Raw genomic sequence first — 18,765 nt, forward strand, 5'->3', positions numbered from 1 at the left:
CATACAAAAAGCCAGTATTTAAAGCATATTCTACTGCAGTTTTTGCAAGACTATCAATAATATTACAAAAAGATACTAATAGAATTCTACAGGTTAATATTATAACGGATAAGATCCACTTGCCAGTGGTATCGCGAGAGCACATCTGAGCTAAAATACATCTACTGTGGCCATTTCAGAAGAGCAGCTATTTACACTTGGAATACTTTTAAAACATGTCATTTTTGTCGGCATTTATGAAATTAACACAAGTATCTCAGGCATGGAAGTAGTAGAAATAGCTACCTAAATGTGGGGTAGGGCTGCCAGGTTTGGGAATACCATCCATGCCAGACCTTCACTTTCAGTCTGCTACAGCAACTGACCTCTTCATCTTGCCCAAACGCACAGCAGCACACCAAACGCACAGCAGCACGCAGTCTGCCAGCGCGCCACCCGTAGGTGTGGATCACTCAGTTATTTGTCTTACTGTGGTCTGCCCATATTTCATCCCTACAGTTCTTGCTGCAGAGTCTAAAATGGAAGTATAAAAAAATTTAAATTTATTTGAATTGCAAAGTATAAAGTTCTGGTGCTGCACCTGCTTGAATCAGCACACAGGATGAAATGAGGTCCATAAATCCAGAGTTTTCAAAGTAGTGGCCTGGACACAAGGGATACTTTGTGCTGTTGCCTTTCCTGTCACATAATGGCTCTCCCATGTCCATCCCAGAGGCACAGCCACCACTCCTGCAACAGGGTGCTCCTTGAGCTGGTGCATTTGGAGAAGCAGACAATCTTCCTGTTGTCCAGAACTGGCCCACGAGCCACCAATTAGACTGCTCTGAATGACAGCATTCTGTTCAAAGGGCTGCTAATTGTATTTTAATGATGATTTAAATGCTGCTGCTGATATTTTCAGAGACATCCAGATCACTAATTACTCATAGTCTATGTTGAGCTTTAAGCAGGCGCGGGCACAGCAATGTAGAAGCATCAAGTAATGTTATTAATGTTCTCAAAGGCCTTCACTGCCCTCCCACATGTCAAAAGCATCCCAAGCACAGCCCTGGCTGCTGACATCTGGGATCCAGCAGCCCAGCTGCACCACAGGTTGTTGCAGCACTCTGGAAGTAAAGAAAGAGAAGCAGTGAATCAAAATTACTTGCATTCATTAAACAAAATTCTACCAATATTAATAAAAATTAACTAAAATTGTTACAACAATGCTGCTTCAGATATTTTTTCCTTTAAAATAAAATACTAGCTCAATTGAACTGCATCCCTGAACACAGCGTGGTCAGAATGTTTGAATAAACTCACCAGAAATGCAGATGCTAACAAGCTGCCTGCACAGCCAGGAAGAACATCAATCTGTTGGAGCAAGTCCTGAGGAGGCTGCCAAGATGATCAGGATGGAGCACCTCTGCTGCAAGGAAAGGCTGAGAGCACTGGGGCTGTTCAGCCTGGAGAAGAGAAGCTTCAGGCTGACTCAGTTGCAACCTTCCAGTACCTGAAGGGAGCTTACAAGAGAAATGAAAAGAGGCTGTTTACAAGAACCTGGAGTGACCAAACAAGGGAGAATGGCTTTAGACTGACAGAGGACAGGTTTAAGTTAGATAATAGAAAGAAATTCTTGGCTGTGAGGGTGGTGAGGCCCTGGCAAAGGCTGCCCAGAGAAGCTGTGTCAGCCCCATCCCTGGAAGTGTCCAAGGCCAGGTTGGACAGGGCTTGGAAGATCCTGGGATAGTGGAAGATGTCCCTGCCCATGCAGGGGTGGCACTGGATGATCTTTGAGGTCCCTTCCAAGCCATTCAGCTCTAGGGTTCTCTGACTCTCTCCTTGCTGTTGCAGCAGGAGCAGTGAGGTGGTGGGAATGTGGCCGGCCTGCAGAGCTCACACTGCCAGAGCTGTGCTGTGCAGTGAGTCCAAGGGAGTAGAGTTTCCAAGGCTACTAAATCAATACCTGCCATAAGCATGAAATTCCTTCCCAAATGTTTACTTGTATTCTGTACAAGATGCTCATAGTGTGTGGAGCAATCTATTCTCCAGAAAAAATATTTAGAGTGCAAGTCACAGTTTTCCCCTTCAGAAATTCAGCCAAAACACACCAAATGTGCTATCCATGGGCAGTGTAGTGCTGGTCAAGATGTTTATACATAAAACACTCTGTCAGTGAGAGTAAAGCACATATCTTGCCTGTGTAATTGATATCTACCAATGGGGAATCTGGCTGAGCCCTGTTCTAAAATACATGCTTTTACAAGAATGTAGGTTAGCTCTAGTACAGTGGATTTTACATGCCAAACCTAAGTGGTCAGAATTTGGAAGAGACTGTTAATGATGCAAGAACAAAAGGGAGGCTTGTTTTCTCATTGGAAAATAAAATGCATGTAAACAAATCCTAATGCTATTTGGTTTTGTTTGTTTGTTTGTTTGTTTGTTTGTTTTTTGTGAAGATTTATGTGAGATTAATCACTTTATAGTCCTGGACTGTATTAGTTTCACAAATTTACCCTCAATTTGATGTGAGATTGCTGGCCTAGGACAAGAGTGAGGAGCTTGCTCCACTCTCTGACCAGGCATACGGTGAAGAGAGTGGGATCCTCTGTGCACTCCTTCCCCAGCGGTGTTGTGCCTGGAGCTGCAAGAGCACCTCTGCCTGAGCAAACCCCTGAAACAGCCTTAAAGGAGACATTTGCTTGTGCAGCTCAGGTGGCTGGTACAGAACAATGAGATTCACATGTGGGAATAATTTTACATGCAATTTTTTGCAGCAAACTTACCTAAGAGTTTTACTTTCTATATAAATTGTCTGTCTTGCTTGTCTGAGGAAGGTTTTAAGTGTGTTTTTTGTGTGTCTCTCCGTTTTCTGAGTGCTGTGCGAGCCATGGCAGCTTTGGAAATGAAAAGTCATGAAAAATTCTTGCACTTTGTTACCAAGTGCCAGGGTTTTTTTCCTTTTACGTCGTTGATGGTATTTGAAACTGAGTAGATACAAGGGCAAATAATTCCTCCCTTTTCTGTTTCAGCAAGCACCTGCCTCAGCTGCCAGCCTGCTCCTACAAACCCCACAGCTTGCACAGAGCAGCCGAGCTGAGTTGATGCCAGGAAAGTGAAGATCTTGTAAGACGATGTTTAAACTTGTGTATTCCCAGCTTTTGTAATTACAGGTTAGTCATTTGGTTTTCATTCTTTTCAGCAAAATCTGAGATGTTGGTGTCATAGGTTTTCTGTCTGATCTACACTGGTTACTTCATAGCTTCATTTATTCTTTTAAAGATACATCACTTGAACTTTGTCCTGTGGCTTTCTTGTCTAAAATCAGTCAGGAATGTTTAAAGTGTTTAAAAATTAAAGAATTAAATATTTTTGTATAATAGATAATCTCTTTTGCAAGAGACGAAAAGAGTTAAACCCTGCAAGCTTGTCACTTGATGGCAGAAACCCTGACTTCTGGAAGTTGTACACACATGCAGCCTGGCCTGTGCTCAGTGTCTTGACTACCATGAAACTAGAAACATTAATTAGCATAAAAAATTTGTAATCAAGTTCTGAAAAAGAAAAAAAAAACCACCAAGAAAAAAGGTAAATACTACACAGCTCTCATATATGAGAGCATTCTTATCTTCCAGAAGACGTCAGCTTAATTCTCCAGTTACTCTCACTATACCCTTTTGATCTCCCCCCATATAATACAGCACTGGAGAGTGTCTCTTTAAATTCATTTATAAAATAATTCAGGGCTGTGGGTGTCTTTGATCTGTTCCTCTCTGCTAAAGTACAGAAGAGAAGAACATGTCGCTTAGCAACCCCGCTTAGCCAGCACTGGAGGAGGCAGGAGGGATGGATGGTCCAGAGCCACAAAAGGGGAGGATTAAGCCCCGTCAGGAAACTAAATTTTGGAAACTAATCTTTCTCAAAACTGAAGCAAGCAAACATAGCTGCTTGCAGAATTGGGTAATTGGATAATCTCACCTTTTCCTTTTTTTTTTTTTGTATCCACTTACAGTCTTTTAATAGCAATCTTCCAACTAAATGGTAAAATCTGGCATGGGATGGACAAGACAGGGTTTGACAGCTTCAGGGCTGGGTTGCAGGTGAAGGGAGCCTGAAGTTTAAATTTAAACCAGTTCAACAGATTTTAAATAGAATTAGTGTTGTCAAGACTAATGGTAATGAATTTCATACCGCAAGTTTAATCTTAACACTTCAAATAAATTTTGTGTGAGTCTCATCCTGTTGTACAATTGGACAGCCTAAGTGTCCCCAGCCTGACTTATTCGGGGTCACTTACCTTGTTGTAAATAAACCCAGAATTCTCTGAGTGGTTACCAGGCTGTGATTCACTGGTAACTAGGTAACATCTTAGAGCTGCAAAAAAATACCATTTAGGAAAGTAACTTTGCACTGAAGCAAACAAGCAGCCCTCAGCCCTTTGTCCTTCTTGCAGCTGCAGGATGGTGATGTCCCAAGAGCCATGGCAGGAGCTGGCATCAGCTCAAACCCCCCTGCTCATGCCCTTGCTGAGCAGTGCTGGCCTAGAGAAGACTTGATCGATTTTTTTTCCCCAAACATCAAATCCCACAGTAATGTATGGCTGAGTTCTGGAAGAAAAAATGATGCTAAAAACCTGTGTCAGAAGAAGAATCGCGGAACTACCCACTTCAGCATCTCAGACAAAAAATAGCTCAAAATGAAATACAAGTAAATTGTTACACCTGGTCTTCTGTTAATGATCATAAAGATTGTCCTAAATCTTCTTAATTTTTGCACTACTTTCATGTACTAATCACCTATAACTTATTAGTGAACAGTTAAGAGGATCCCTAAATTCTAATGGTTCAGGTTTCTCCCAGAGCTCAGTGCAGGCAATCCTGTGCTCAAACTGTAGTAAAACTGCAGATTATTAGACTGAGTACCTACCTCTATCTACAGGCAGGAAGCTTGTCTAAACTGACATCTGCTGCATATTCCAGCAATTATAAACATACCTGAAAATGGACATTATTGGACTCTGAAGTAGCGTTGCTTTTATCTAGTAAGGGAGGTGGTAAGTGCTAGTGTGGAGCTCATTCAGAGCTGAGGTACTTAGAATTAGTGTACTGAAGAACTTAATTCATAAGTGACAAGATTCTTTTTATTACCCATATATAGCAAAGATCTGTACAGTAGAATAATGTCTTCAATGGGAATTTTACTGGTCACTGTAGGGGTGCCTGGACTTTACCCAGAATCTCTGAGTGTGCTTTTTGTATTGGCAAATGCTCGTGTAATGTGATTCTTTGGAGAAATTTAATTTAAAAAAAATGTGTAAGGCACTTGGCATTAAGTGGCTTAAGTTTGTTAACGTACAGTATGGAGAACGAAGCCCAAATTAGAAGCAAATTACACTAACTCAACTGTGAGCATTTCCATAAAAACTGCTTTAGTAAGAAACTTATATTTTTGTAGCATATATTTTCTCTATACTTTTATGATGATTTTCTCTGGATTTCATACTTTCAATTTTATGATCTAAACAAATATAGAGGCTTTATTTGAAGTGTCACAAGCTGAAGCAAATCCCTTTGACTTGACTTTGTCTTTGCTCTAAGTTACATCACAGTTAACAATTCTTAAATGTAACTCAATACTGAGAAAGTAATTTTGCTGACTGCCTAAACTGAGGAAGAGGAGGAATCCAGCAACAGTAGAAGTCTTTTACTTGCACTTGTGTTTACAGTAGCAGTTCACACATGTAGTGGGTTTTAGTTTTAGGAAACAGAAATATGTCACATCTGTAAGGCCAAGATGCTTTGTTGGAGATTCTTGTTACAAACACTTTCTGTGATTCCTCTAACAGATTCAGAACATCTCTAGCTTCTGGAGCAGACCTTGTGAGGCTGATGGTCTTGAAGAACATGTTTTGGACTACACTGACTTCCAAAACTGTACAATTAACATAGCTTTCTGCTTATGGCATTCAGGTTCCCAGATCAGGATGATGCATGGAAAAAGCACACAGATAAAGCATCATTTGCCCAAACATGTCATCAGACACTGACTTCCTAAAGGTATGTCTCAAGTTGGAGAATACAAACAGATGTGTGATATTTTTCCATTTCATAGCAATATTATAATATCACTATGATGCAGATTACCTTCATGACTTCTTAATCTCAGTGCTGACCGAGAGAGAGTAATCTAAATTTGCAGAAACATCATGTTGGAGAACTCTCAGTTAAGTGCAGCAATTCTCGAAAATATATTGGTCCAGCTGACAGTATTGGGGAAAAGAAGATTATCTCTGTCATGGACCCACACTGCAACAGCCCCTGCTCTCAGGGAAGCAGCTCTTATCTAAAATCTATCAGACTATTTATTTGTCTTGTAATTTCCTCCTAAATGAAAATAGAATTATTCAGCTTTTTGTCATGATGTATAGAAAAGTGTATAGTTAAAAATAAATCTCAGCTCCTCCTCAGTGGAGGGACAATGGCTGTCTTTTTAAACTAAAAGCCCACTGGTGACATTGCCTTCTGCTAAACAGTCGGGCTTCACAGAAAAGTTTTTTGGTGTTTTCCCCAGAGATCAATAATTACAGCAAGGAGAACTGCAGAGAGGTTGGACATCTTTACTGTCTGCAGTACGACTACCACATATCTGACTCCAGCACCAGGCAGCTGGAATATAAATGGACTGAAAAATTCACTGAAATACTTGACGTTGTATAGATGCAGAATTTGAAAGGATTATGAGTGTCTATTTCTAAAAGTAAATTAATAAAAGACATTGTAAGGCTATGAAAAATACTGTGTGGTATAAAGGAAGATCAGGAAATTCTTGGTTTTCTCACAGTGTAAGGCACACAGGCATTCACACAATGAGATACAGTGTGCAAAAATATGCAAATAAACCAAAGAAAGCCATTCCCTGCTGGATTTCACTGTGTCCTGTCTGCCTGGTTCAACTGAGTGGGGACCATGGGACAGCCCTGCTTACACCTGTCTCTCACTGAAATCACCACGAGTATCACCCCCATGGGGCTGCAGCTCTGAAAATTTGTGACTGGAAGCAAATGGTTTTGAAGGAGAGACAAAACAGGTGCAGAGAGGTCCTTGTCCTCAAAAAGCGTGTTGAACCACGCCTTTTTCCATGGAAGAAGTCATATTTACATGAGAACTTTACATGTTGCGGTGACAGTGACAGAATATTTCCAAGAAAGTGGAATTATTGATGTCTTGGCAGCGTGAGATTGTTTTTTCCCCAATTGCAAATGTTGCTCCATGTGCCACAAAACCATTAGTTCCAACAGCCTGACCTTCCCCATTAAAGGGGCATCACAACACCTCATGTTTGTGGCTGAGATATGAGTACAGGAAGGTGATACCAGTGTGTGACACATTGCAGTGGTGTGTCCTGTTGGCAAGGAGTTGGCTCTGAGAAAACAAGCCAGCTGGGGAGGTGTGTCTTCCTTCCTCTTTTCTGGTGTGTGAATATTAAGTTAGTTGTTTGACATCATCTGTGTTAAGATTTTCATAACACCACTGGCTTAAATCTGAGTTATACCATAGAAATACTGGTTGGACGGGGCCTTTAGATCAGCTCCTGCCTTCTGCTCAAAGCAGGACTGAGCCAACACTGAATTAGGTCTCCTCTGATTTTATCTGGCCAAACGTTTGGTATCCCACTCTGGGTAACCTCTTCCCTCTGCAGTCCTCAACATTTTCAGATTTTAAGATCATGACAGGTCTGTCTCTGCAAAACACTGTTTTTAGCAAAACATCACATGTCCACAAAGATACCTTCCTGATTTCTTTTTTGAAATCTGAGTTGTAATGAGGATAAATGGTATGTGATTCCTTAAACCTAAAGGAGACATCTAACATAAAAAAGCAATCTTAATTCTAAAATGGCTATTTTAGTAATGACTTGTAATCTAGGCAGTTTTGTCTACTTGATAATACTCAGCTTAGTGTTAGATCTAAAAAATAAAGAATGAAATCAGAAAAACTATTCTTTTGATACACATTAAGTTAGTAAATTAGTGAATCCTATCCTCTTATTAGCTATTAGCATGTTATACTTCTTGATGTTGCTCATGAAGAATGTCTGTGGAAATGAGGGAAAAAAATGCCTTCTGAAGTTCCTGCCACTTGATATGTTGACATTTCTTTTAATTTGTGACTGTCCTCTTGAATGCAGTATTTCACTGTCTGGTTTTATGAGAGATTCTTCATTTTTAATTTGTTCTTCCATTGATCACACTTCTTTTTTCATGGGTAACTCTCAAGAAAATTAGCCTTTCAAGGAAACCATGTTCTCCTAAATAGTTATTAATATCTTTCCCATTCAGTACTCTTAGCTCTTTTTCATTAAGGGACTTTCAAGGCCTGGTTAACCTGTGCCTGGTACTACTGAAGACAGCAAGAATCTTGCTGCAGATTTCAGGGAGAGCAAGAGCAGACCCTGGGAGTGAAGAAACATCATTTGCATTCACTTTGGCAGATGCCTGTGTTCTAGGAGAACCTACAAACAGTTCTTGAGGCTCCAGGGTGGACTGAGGAGGGAGTAAAATGAGTGAAAGTAAACAAGGTATGTTGCCTTCTCTTTTTTCATCCTCCTTATGGTCCAGGTTTCCATCTTCAGAGGATTCCATCAGCTGCAGCAGCTGTGCTAAGGAGCCTCGATTAGACTGCCCTGTTCACAGTGCTGGAGATGAAAAGTTCCCTTTTATTTGAAGTCAATGTACATTGCATAAACATAAACCCATTCAAACCAACAGCCATTCTGTATCTGAAGCTATTTGCTGTTTTCATCTGCAGTTATGCACAGCCAGTTTCAGTGAGGTCTCATTCTCTACCTCAGGTTTCTATAAGCAACAGACAATAACAGTTGGCTATTTTGTCTCTGCTAGTCTGGATTTTGCAATCCCTGAAGACCAACATCTTCCTTTGCAATAGACCCTGGACATTTTTGGGAAGAAATACATCAAGAACTTCAATAGAAAAAAGGCTCAGAAACATCAACAACACCTTTCAGGAAGAAAATCAATATGAGATTAATTAAATTAAAAAAAAATACAAATAAAACCCAAGGTGATCCAACACAGGTTGTAAAAGTCATTATAAATGGCTGACCAAACAACTGTCATGGAGTCATAATTTAAAGGGAATCTTCACTTTGGAGAAGAGCAATGTTTATAGAGAAGTGAATTTTATCTTTTTGAATACTATTAAAATACCTATTAAAAGTAACAAGTTGTAGTCCAAAATACTGCAGTGCAGCTCAGAGGAGAGTTAGCACAGGCTGTGAACTGGCCTCACATGGTGGTCTATGTCTGATGCCATAAGAAATGCACTATTTCAAGAGCCCAGGCAAGCTGTATGGGTAGAGCCCTGTTCTTGCTGCAATGACAGTTTTGCTAGTGACATCGGTGAATTGATGTTTTCCTCTGATTTTAGCCCATACAAGTTTAAATACTGAGCCAGGAAACCCATAGGAGTTCTACTGCATGCAATACCAGTGATTTTAAACATATTTGCTTAGGAGGATTACTAAATGGAATTTGAGAAGTGATTTATTCTTGGAAATTATTTTTGATTGTTTATTCACCCAGTTTTCCTAATTGTGCCATGTTATTTTGTATGGTAGTGTGCCTCTGCTGTACCAGGACATGATATGCACTTAAGCCTTTGGGCATAATGAGGTGAGTTTTTCCCCTTCCCCATTCCACTGGAAAATCAACAAAAGCAAGCCTTCAATAGCATGAATTTCATTATGACCCGCCCTAGCAGGCACCTAAATCCTGCAATGATAATTTATCTTTGAACTGGTTAGTAGTGGTGCATAATTAACAAGTAAGCTGCAGGAACATGCAGTTGCTCTCTATTTACCTGGTATTTGCCATGCAGTTGTGGTGTAATTATGGAGATTATGCCTGCTCTCTAGAGTAGGAGTACCTGGTGTACCTCATTTTGTGCTATTTCACTCCAGCAAAGCAGACCCCAGCGCGACGGAGCTGAAAGAAAATTCCATTCTGCAGCGGGTGGAAGGGAGCCGCAGGCAGGGAGCGGGCGGGAGCTGCACAGAGAGCCGCGGTCCGGAGCAGCGCCGCATCGGGACTGCCTGGGGTCACAGCCTGCCTGCTGCAGCTCACGGGGCTTGCATTTGGGACTGCCGCCCTTGCAGTGAGGTAGTCAACTTGAACATGCACATTCAAAGTCAGGCAGGCGGAGTTCGGGGTTTTTTAGTATAGTAGCTTTCCCCTCTGATGTATACTATGGTAGGTTTCTGTACTAATTACCAGAAATGCATGGGAAGAATCTATCTTCTTACAAAGTTTTAATTTTTTAAAGTTTATTTGATGCTAGCACATCCTCACTGCTTTGCCCTATTGGTACAAACTCCATTGGTATCACAATACCAAATGTGAAGTTGCAGCACGTAAGTGCTGGGAAAAAAATATCAGCAAGTGGTGAAAAGTGTAAAGAAATAATGCTGTGCCTCTGAGTTGATCACATTTTATATGATTCAGCATAAACTATAAGTAAAACTAAATTTAAAGTTTCTATTATGTTTGAGATCCACATCAAACAGGAGGGGGAATACTGTACACATCACTTGGTGCAGAAATTGCTGTGCCACTGCTCCAAAGCAGACTTTCCACTCCTGCATGCAGTATTGCCTTCTCCGAGAAGAAAGCACAGGCCTTTCTATAGCATGAATACAGCACCACACTAGTTAAGCAACTCAGCAGAAGAAACATGGATTTATTTGCTGTTGCCAAAGAGTAAAATTTCACTTCAGCAGACAGTAAAACCATCTTAAACCCTGTTCTGCTCCAGGTGGAAGGAAAAGTAGGGAGCGTTTCTACGTGTAAATTATTGTTGTTCAGATTCATAATAAATTTCCTGTCTTGGGGCACTTGATTTCTGAGTACAGAGTTAACAGATTCTCACTCTGAAGGGCCAGCAGTGTGACATGACAGGGCGTGAGCTGTGCTGTATTGATTTCTAGCCCTGTATTGGCAGTGTTCGACTACATCACCAAAATGAGATACAAATTGCAACAATATAATTATTTCATTTGAATGTCTCACAGTGATTTCACTCTGTGCTGCAGCCAGAGCTCTCATGGGTTTTATGGGTTCCGCTGACCTTGGCAAGATGGGTGGGGCTCCCCCATCCCCATAACTGGGCTGCATCTGGCACCCACCTTGGTGGACAAGCCTAAAATTGATTGTTTAAACCTTGGGTTCAGGGAACTTTGATGCTTAACATCAATAACTTATTTCTGTCACAAACTGCATTATCTGAGGAGTTGTTCATGAGCAGCAAGAGTTAACATTTCAGTCCATCTCAGATGGTGCTGGTTAAGGACATGAGCACAGTGCACTAAGTCTTTTCTGCACTGACAGATTTAAATATAATTTCAAAAGAAGTTAGAGAGCAAAAATAAAATAAAACTTCTTTTCCAAAATTCATATTTGAAAAAACGGTAATTGGTTTCTCACTAGCAGTATTTCTATGTGGATTTGTAAAAAAAAAAATTAAATTAAAAAATATTTTAAATAAAAATATTTTATTTTTAAATAAAATCTTCCTGTTTTCATAGTGGACAGTAAGGAACAATGGAAGAGATGCCCGTCCATGTCCCATTTACAATCACAAACATCATCATCCATGAATGCCATGACTTTTTCATTTCCATTTTTCCTACTTAACGTCACAGAGTGCTGAAGTGGCAGCTGCAGCAGCTGTTTACTGTAGCTGGAATACGAGCAAAGCATTTCCCTGGCATATCAACCAGAAGCAAGTCTGTAATTTACAGGCACCTTCAAAGCAAACATTTCAGGTCATGAGACTTGGATTTGAAGTTCTAAAGCTCCTTAGCTCTGGTGTGCCATGGCACTTGGGCTTTGACTTTTACCTCCTTTTCTATATTGTCAGAGTCACTCCAATGCTTTTCTTTTTGAGAGGATGCAAGATACCCAATCCAGCTCCCACTGAAAAGTGCAATCACTCCTTTCAACTTTTCTTTTAAAAGACAGTGTTTTACAGTCTGAGGAGGGCACTTTCCTCCATCTAAAAAATGGAGAAAGAAGAACTTTGCATGGTCCTGGTTAGACTCTTCAGCTGGGGTTCCGATACAGCCTTGCTTTTCATTCAAGCGTTAAAACAACCAGGAGAATCCTGCCCTTATTTCTAGGAATGAAGTAATTTTTAAATGGTGAAATTGTGCATAATTTCAATTGTTCTCGGGGAGAATACTCAAGACTGGCTCTTTTAATGTTTTGTTCACAGAAATAGACATGTGATGCAAGTGTATATATAGACTGAATAGACTTGGGACAAATGTTTGAAAACTTCTTGCAACCAGTTGCTCACAAATGATCTACAGCAAGAGCTACTTCCAGAATGGTTACTGCACACATGTTTGGAAAAAAGATATTCAAGCAAATCAATCTGCTTGTGGACAAATAATGAAAAGAGAAGAAGGAAAAATTCCTCTAACAAATAGGAAACTGCAAATTATTCAGTCAGCTGAGTTGGCAACAACCAATTTTTGTGGTAAGTAGGAGCTGATGGAGTAGGAGGTAACTGTGTGAAGAATGATTGGTTTGATATCTTATATTGCAATTCTGGAAGGGCTTCAATTTCTAATTTAAAAGCCATCTTCCTCCTTTTACCCAGTAAAGAAAACAAAATGATAGTTGATTTCTGTGAGCTGTTGTGGGCAGATAGGATCTATTTTATGTCCTCTAGACACTGACAATGGCTAGCTCATAAGAAAGAGCAGTTATTTATTAGAAAAGATCTCTCTTGCCAGGGAAAAAAAAAAAAACAAAGCCTGCCTAAGGAAGGATATTGCAATCACAATCCTTTTTGCATCTTCCCAGGAAAGACATGTAATGGATCTCAACTTGGTGCATCTTTGAGTTGTGGAGCCTTGTGTAAGCTTCACCTCCACAGCCCATTTTTCGGTAAAAACACTGATTTACTTTCCTTTTGGAATAATACAAAGCACATCTGGGACATCTCTGAACTAATAGCACCTTTTGCTTCTCCTTCCCCACTCCTGGGATGAAGCCAGCCACCCTTTTGGTGAGAGGCTCTGGGATGCTGCAGTGGGATGCCAGCAGAGTTGTCTTCTTTTCCAAACAAAGTGACTATAGCATGCTCTGTTTATGCCTGTGGAGTGGTGGATAAGAGTTTAGCATTCAACTTTTCTTAACTCCGTACACATGTATTCTTGAATATGTAACTCCTAATTTATTCCTGAGCAGGCACATGCTCTCTTCCAAGGCATAGCAGATGTGAGGGAGTCCGCTTCATCGCTACTGCTTTACTTCACAAAAACCTTAAAATGCTAAAGCCATAAATAGACATTATACCACAATCTTTGGCTGAATGATCTCCAACGTTACTGCAAATCTTAGTCACAGTGAAAGCTTTTACAAGCTACTTTGAGCTAATGGCAAAATAGTTTTCCTTTAAAGCAGTCATGTGTTCCTTTCCACAAATGCTAACTGCCATGATTCTATTGTAAGTTCTGGGCTTAGTTACACTGAGCTTGAGTTAGCTTGTTATAACTTAACCCTAACCATTGACCAGAGATTAATTTTACCCTTTCTGTGGTTTTAGAGAGAAAGATACCAGGACTGAGACTCTTTCATGTCACCGAAGTCAACTATGGCAAAAAGGTGCATTTCTGCAAGAATATTATAGGCAACCTCCTCAGCAACAGAAGGATGTGCTGCAGAAGGTGATGTTCAGGAGCCGTTTCCACGAGGATTCAGGATGAGGATATCTGCATCCAGCTGAGCTGTGCCAAAACTACCTTGACTTCCTGGCTCTTATACCTTTCTTTCCATGCTGCAAATCCATGTTAGCTTCAAGACTGCTTGAAATGTCTGTGGCTGGCAATGCCAGCCCATGGCTGGTGAACATCCTACCCACAGCTGGTGCTTTAGGAGCCCTTTCGGTAGCACCTGCCTCCTTGGGACAGGAGCTGGGGCATACAGTAGTTCATCACCTCATTGTCAGAGCACAGCTGATATGTTGGTGGACTAACTTCAACAATTTCACTGCAGGAGAGCTTTAATTCTAACTCTTGTAAGAATATAGACAATTTTCTCAGTCTGCTTCAGTCTACGAATTGCAGATACATGTGTAGGTTATTTGATCCTGGATACGAAACCCACCACTGCCTGTGGGTATTCTCAGCTCAGTCAGACAGAAAAAGAAAGGTTTTCTAACAAGGTGAGAGCCTGAGAAGTAGTTAGAAAACCTTTCTCTTTCTCTCTGACTGAGCTGAGAATACCCACAACTGCCCTCTGTCTTTACCTTCCCTATTCCCTACAATTTGGGAACATTTGCCTAGAAAGGATAAGAAAACATTCAGCTGCTGCAGATCCTCCTAAACCCACCAGCTTTTTTGTTTGTTTGTTTAATTTGCTACATATGATTAACTCCACTGAGTTTCTGCCAGGCAGAATTTGCAACTCAAAGTACCCCATGAGTGTGCTGCAGCACTGCCAGGAATTGAATACCACCATTCTTCATAATCGCTGTTTTTCCAAAGATCAGGTATAGCAGACAGGCTATTTTAGGCTATAAATGGAAATCAGGAAATGAGATTTTTTTCCCCTGCTAGTTCCTCTCCTGGGAATTTTAGTCCTTTTCTCTGTGCACATGCTTTGGTTGTTGGTATAGTGGTAATGTGGGTCTCTCAGACTATCTGTCACTGGAGCCTGTTCTGTGCCAGTGAACATGGGAAATCATTCCCACTAGTACCAATGTGCTGTTTGTTGATATAATATCACATATAAGACCAAAACCAGATCAGGATAGCCTGATTTACCCCATGATTCTGGGGACAGGTGGTTCAAAAGTAAGGTTTACAAAGTAAGTAAAGGTATTTCCCAGCTACCTGCACTTCCTTTTCTAATAGTGGTAGTCCATTTGCAACTCTCAGTTTTGCAGATTTCCTGTTACCTCCTGTGGATGATCAAAGTCCAGTCATGAATGCAGGCACTCTGGACTTGCAGTCTTGTCAATATCAGGGATGTCTGGCCTTGCCTTCAGTTTATAGCACAGACATTGCCATCTAAATCATCTGTATCATATGGATCTAATGCAAAATCTTTGCATGGCCTTTAAATCTGAGAAGTTCTAATTATTGTTCTTCTATCATCAATTCTTCTATCATCAGTTCTATCATTCTTCATGAATTATGCAATTTCCTTTTTTCTGGAAAAAGCTTTGCATTATTAGGAGTTAAAAAGATTAGGTTTTGCTACAGCAACATGCAGATCTCAGAACTTGAGAACAAACCCTTAGCATCATATACACTTTTCTGTTGCCTCTAATGGTAATGAGAAGCATTTTCTGGGCTAGAAAATACCTCATTAGTTCATGACAGGGTGATTCTAGGCCTGTATGCCCTTGTTTGATTACATGCTAATCACAGGTGTCCTTTGATAGGGTCAAAAAGTAATTATCCTTTGATATTTTAGTCAATTGTAGTACTACTGAGAAGTACTCTTTTCCTGCCTATAGAAATAAAGAACCCATTTAACCTTGGAAAAACATGATTCTTGCTATTTTCTTCACTGAAGGAAAAGGAGTGGGCTTTTTTGGGTACAAACCTATTCAGTGAGAGATACCTTTGTGTTCTGGGGTGACTTTCTGATTCTTGTATCCCCATTCGTCTATTCAACCCAGAAAAAAGTTTTGCACCTTTAGGACTGGTTCCAAGAGTGAAGGGGGGGCGAGAAGGAGTTTGTTATCAGAAACTGCACTTGCTCCCCTGCATCCTTCTCCTGGACTGTGTTGTCTGCAGCAGGGACAGACAGCGGGATAGAGCTCTCCTTTGCTTTTTAGTTAGTATTTAGCTAGCTGAGGCAGAGAATTTTGCTGGACTGTGGTTTTTCTTTTTTCGTGGAACTGTTTAAACCTGCTCTGGACTGAACACCCAGAAGAGCACCAGCAGCTCACACCTGTAGCACACCAGGCTGGATCTGGGCTGTGGCATTTCCAGGGCCAGAGAGACTGACAACAGAATGAGTGAGCAGAGCCACAGCCCACACAAAGGGGACTTTCTGAGTTTGTCATCTCTTCAGAGCGGTGAGAGGATTTATTGTTTAATATTGTTCATTTTTTTTTGTGCTGGTGAATATTTTGCCTGTTAAGCATGCTTTTTCCACTTTCCTCCAAAGAAATCTTCTCCCGAACTGGTTGGAGGAGGACCCACTTGAATCTGCTGTCTAGAGAAACGCCTTTGGAGGTTTTCTCCCAAATTTTCCCTAAACCAAGACAAACACAATTTTTTGGTGCCCAACGCTGGGCTCAAGAAAGTGGAAAAAACCTGTACTGGTTGATATTTTTGTTGTCCTTTTGTTATCCTGTAATGGGATAAAGCTGTCAGTAGCTATGTTGCTTGAATTCATAATGTCTCTTGGGGTAGACCCCTTCATTTGTTTTTAGTCCCTAGGCTTTTTTAAAGTTTTAATAACTTTCTGGTCTCTAGGCTTGTTTTCTTGTACAGAAATAGCTCCAATATTGTCCCTAACACGTAGCTTTTACAGTAGAGGGGCACAGATTAGAATAGCTATTGTGCTGGGTTTGGTGATAATGATTTATAGGGAGTGTACAAAGGTACTGGAGTCTGTTCAAGATATGTATGGTTTATGGTTTCTTCATCCTACTTTGTGTGCCTGTACCAGTAGCATGTTTTGGGGGTTTAGTAGTAATTGCACCCAGTTTGTTAGAGGAGGAGAAAGGGATAAGGCTTTTCAACCTTTCCTTTCCTTTCCTTTCCTTTCCTTTCCTTTCCTTTCCTTTCCTTTCCTTTCCTTTCCTTTCCTTTCCTTTCCTTTCCCTTTCCCTTTCCCTTTCCCTTTCCCTTTCCCTTTCCCTTTCCCTTTCCCTTTCCCTTTCCCTTTCCCTTTCCCTTTCCCTTTCCCTCTCCCTCTCCCTCTCCCTCTCCCTCTCCCTCTCCCTCTCCCTTCCCTTCTTTAAGTCACTTTTTGAGAATGTTCAGTGTCCCTGAATGTTAAAGAGACCTCTTTCCTAGTATTTAATCTGGTAAGCTTCTTCTATGTGGTCTGCAACTTCTCTAGAATGTGGGCTGAGATGTCCAGCAGAGATGATGAGACCCCTGACCCAGGAGTAGACCCAGGTGTGGAAAATTCTGAATGGTGTGGAGAATGAATGAGAATGGGTCGAACCCTGAAGGAATTTTCTTATCCCCCAGCTTGGGAATTTTTATATAAACAAATTTAGAACCCAGAAGAACACCAGCAGCTCACACCTGTGAGCTGGGTCTGGGCTGTGGCATTTCCAGGGCCAGAGGGACTGACAACAGAATGAGTGAGCAGAGCCACAGCCCACAAAGGGGACTTTCTGAGTTTGTCATTTCTTCTAAGCGGCGAGAGATTTTATTGTTTAATATTGTTCATTTTTTTGTGCTGGTGAATATTTTGCCTGTTAAATAAAGAGTTTTTTTCAACTTTCCTCCAAAGAAATCTTTTCCCAAGCCAGATAAAGGAAGGGCCACTTAAATCTGCTGTCTTGAGGAATCCCTTTGGTGGTTTTCTCCCAAATTTACCCTAATCCAAGATACTTAGTCAACAGGGGTCAGCTCTGGCACTGCAAGAAGATGAAAGAATTTGAGACAATATGTGAAAAAAAAAAAACAGATGGCTTTAACTAAATTAATAAAAAACATATTTTGTCTTATATCCAGCCATCACGTGATAATCCTGACATCCCAAACTGTCATCACAGTCATACATTCTCATTCTCTTAGTCTTCCACTTTGCTGTGTCATTTACAGCATTCATGTGCTTGATTTCAAAGCTGTTCACTAGTTACTTGGTTTGATATTAAAATATTATTAAGATTGAAAAAACATTTAGGAAGTTGGGGGACTGTGACCCAGTAAAAATTCTCAGAGCACAGTGAAAGATGTAAAGTGACTGAACTCTTCAATTTACTTTGAAGAGGTCATGTCCCCCTCTGTCTCTCTTTGCTCACCACCAGCTGCAGCCACCCTTGTTGATGCTGCTTCCTCTGCACCTTTCTCATGGAGGCTCCTTTTTTTTTTTACATGATTTATTGAGATGTCTTCATCCTCATCCCTCTCTAGTCCTCGGTCAGAAACAGCTGGCAACCCAGCTATTACCTGTTGCCCCCTCGTTCTATCACCAGCTCAAAGCCTTTAGACTATTGATGGTAACAGCTGACCCCATCTTTTAATCCCACAGTTTTCTCTGTAAAGCCCCTTGTCCCAGCACTCCTTTCTCCTTGAGCCACTGTGTTTCCTCAAAATTAGAGGAGCAACAGTGAACAGATGACAGCTATGAGGACCCACAGCTCTCAGCCAGCAGCATCCTGACCTACAGGAGTCCATGAGTCCAGTAACCACTCAAACTTTGCAAAGTTATGCCTAAAGGGTGGCAACTACAGGTCCATCCCTGTATTTGCAGCATTCACCAGGTGCTTGATTCCACTGATGATCCTATGGGCTATCAAGGAGAGTTTGTATCAGGATATGTATCAGAAAAGCAGCTTTTCTCAGAATAGGAATCAAGATCAGGAGGCAGAAACCCTCACTGCTTAAATAGGGCTTAAATCTGAACAAGAAGTGTGGGCTAATCCATCTGCCAGTCCTTTCCTGCTAGAGCTGTGCTGCCTGAACAAGGAATACTCTAGTTTTGTTATTCATGTTTGCTTATATTGCCCCATGCCCACATGCCCCATATGCAGGCACAAAGGAACAGGTCATCCTTGTGCTAAA

The 18,765-nt window shown here is 40.9% G+C and overlaps 1 long non-coding RNA gene across 3 annotated transcripts in view; it reads left to right on the plus strand.

Moving 5' to 3' along the window:
* LOC128794381 (uncharacterized) overlaps nucleotides 1–18,765 on the plus strand; it is a 33,521-nt gene that overhangs the window by 3,511 nt on the left and 11,245 nt on the right. For 2 of the 3 annotated variants that reach the window (XR_008433069.1, XR_008433068.1), the window contains 7 exons: nucleotides 3,012–3,152; nucleotides 5,949–6,035; nucleotides 8,470–8,556; nucleotides 9,616–9,670; nucleotides 9,958–10,156; nucleotides 12,267–12,533; nucleotides 13,608–16,091. This is a non-coding gene — a long non-coding RNA (uncharacterized LOC128794381). Of the gene's footprint in view, nucleotides 1–3,011; nucleotides 3,153–5,948; nucleotides 6,036–8,469; nucleotides 8,557–9,615; nucleotides 9,671–9,957; nucleotides 10,157–12,266; nucleotides 12,534–12,862; nucleotides 12,947–13,607; nucleotides 16,092–18,765 lie in introns of those variants that run through there. The other variant, XR_008433070.1, reaches the window with a different exon arrangement.

This window comes from Vidua chalybeata, chromosome 12 (assembly GCF_026979565.1).
Source record: "Vidua chalybeata isolate OUT-0048 chromosome 12, bVidCha1 merged haplotype, whole genome shotgun sequence".
Taxonomy (NCBI): domain Eukaryota; kingdom Metazoa; phylum Chordata; class Aves; order Passeriformes; family Viduidae; genus Vidua; species Vidua chalybeata.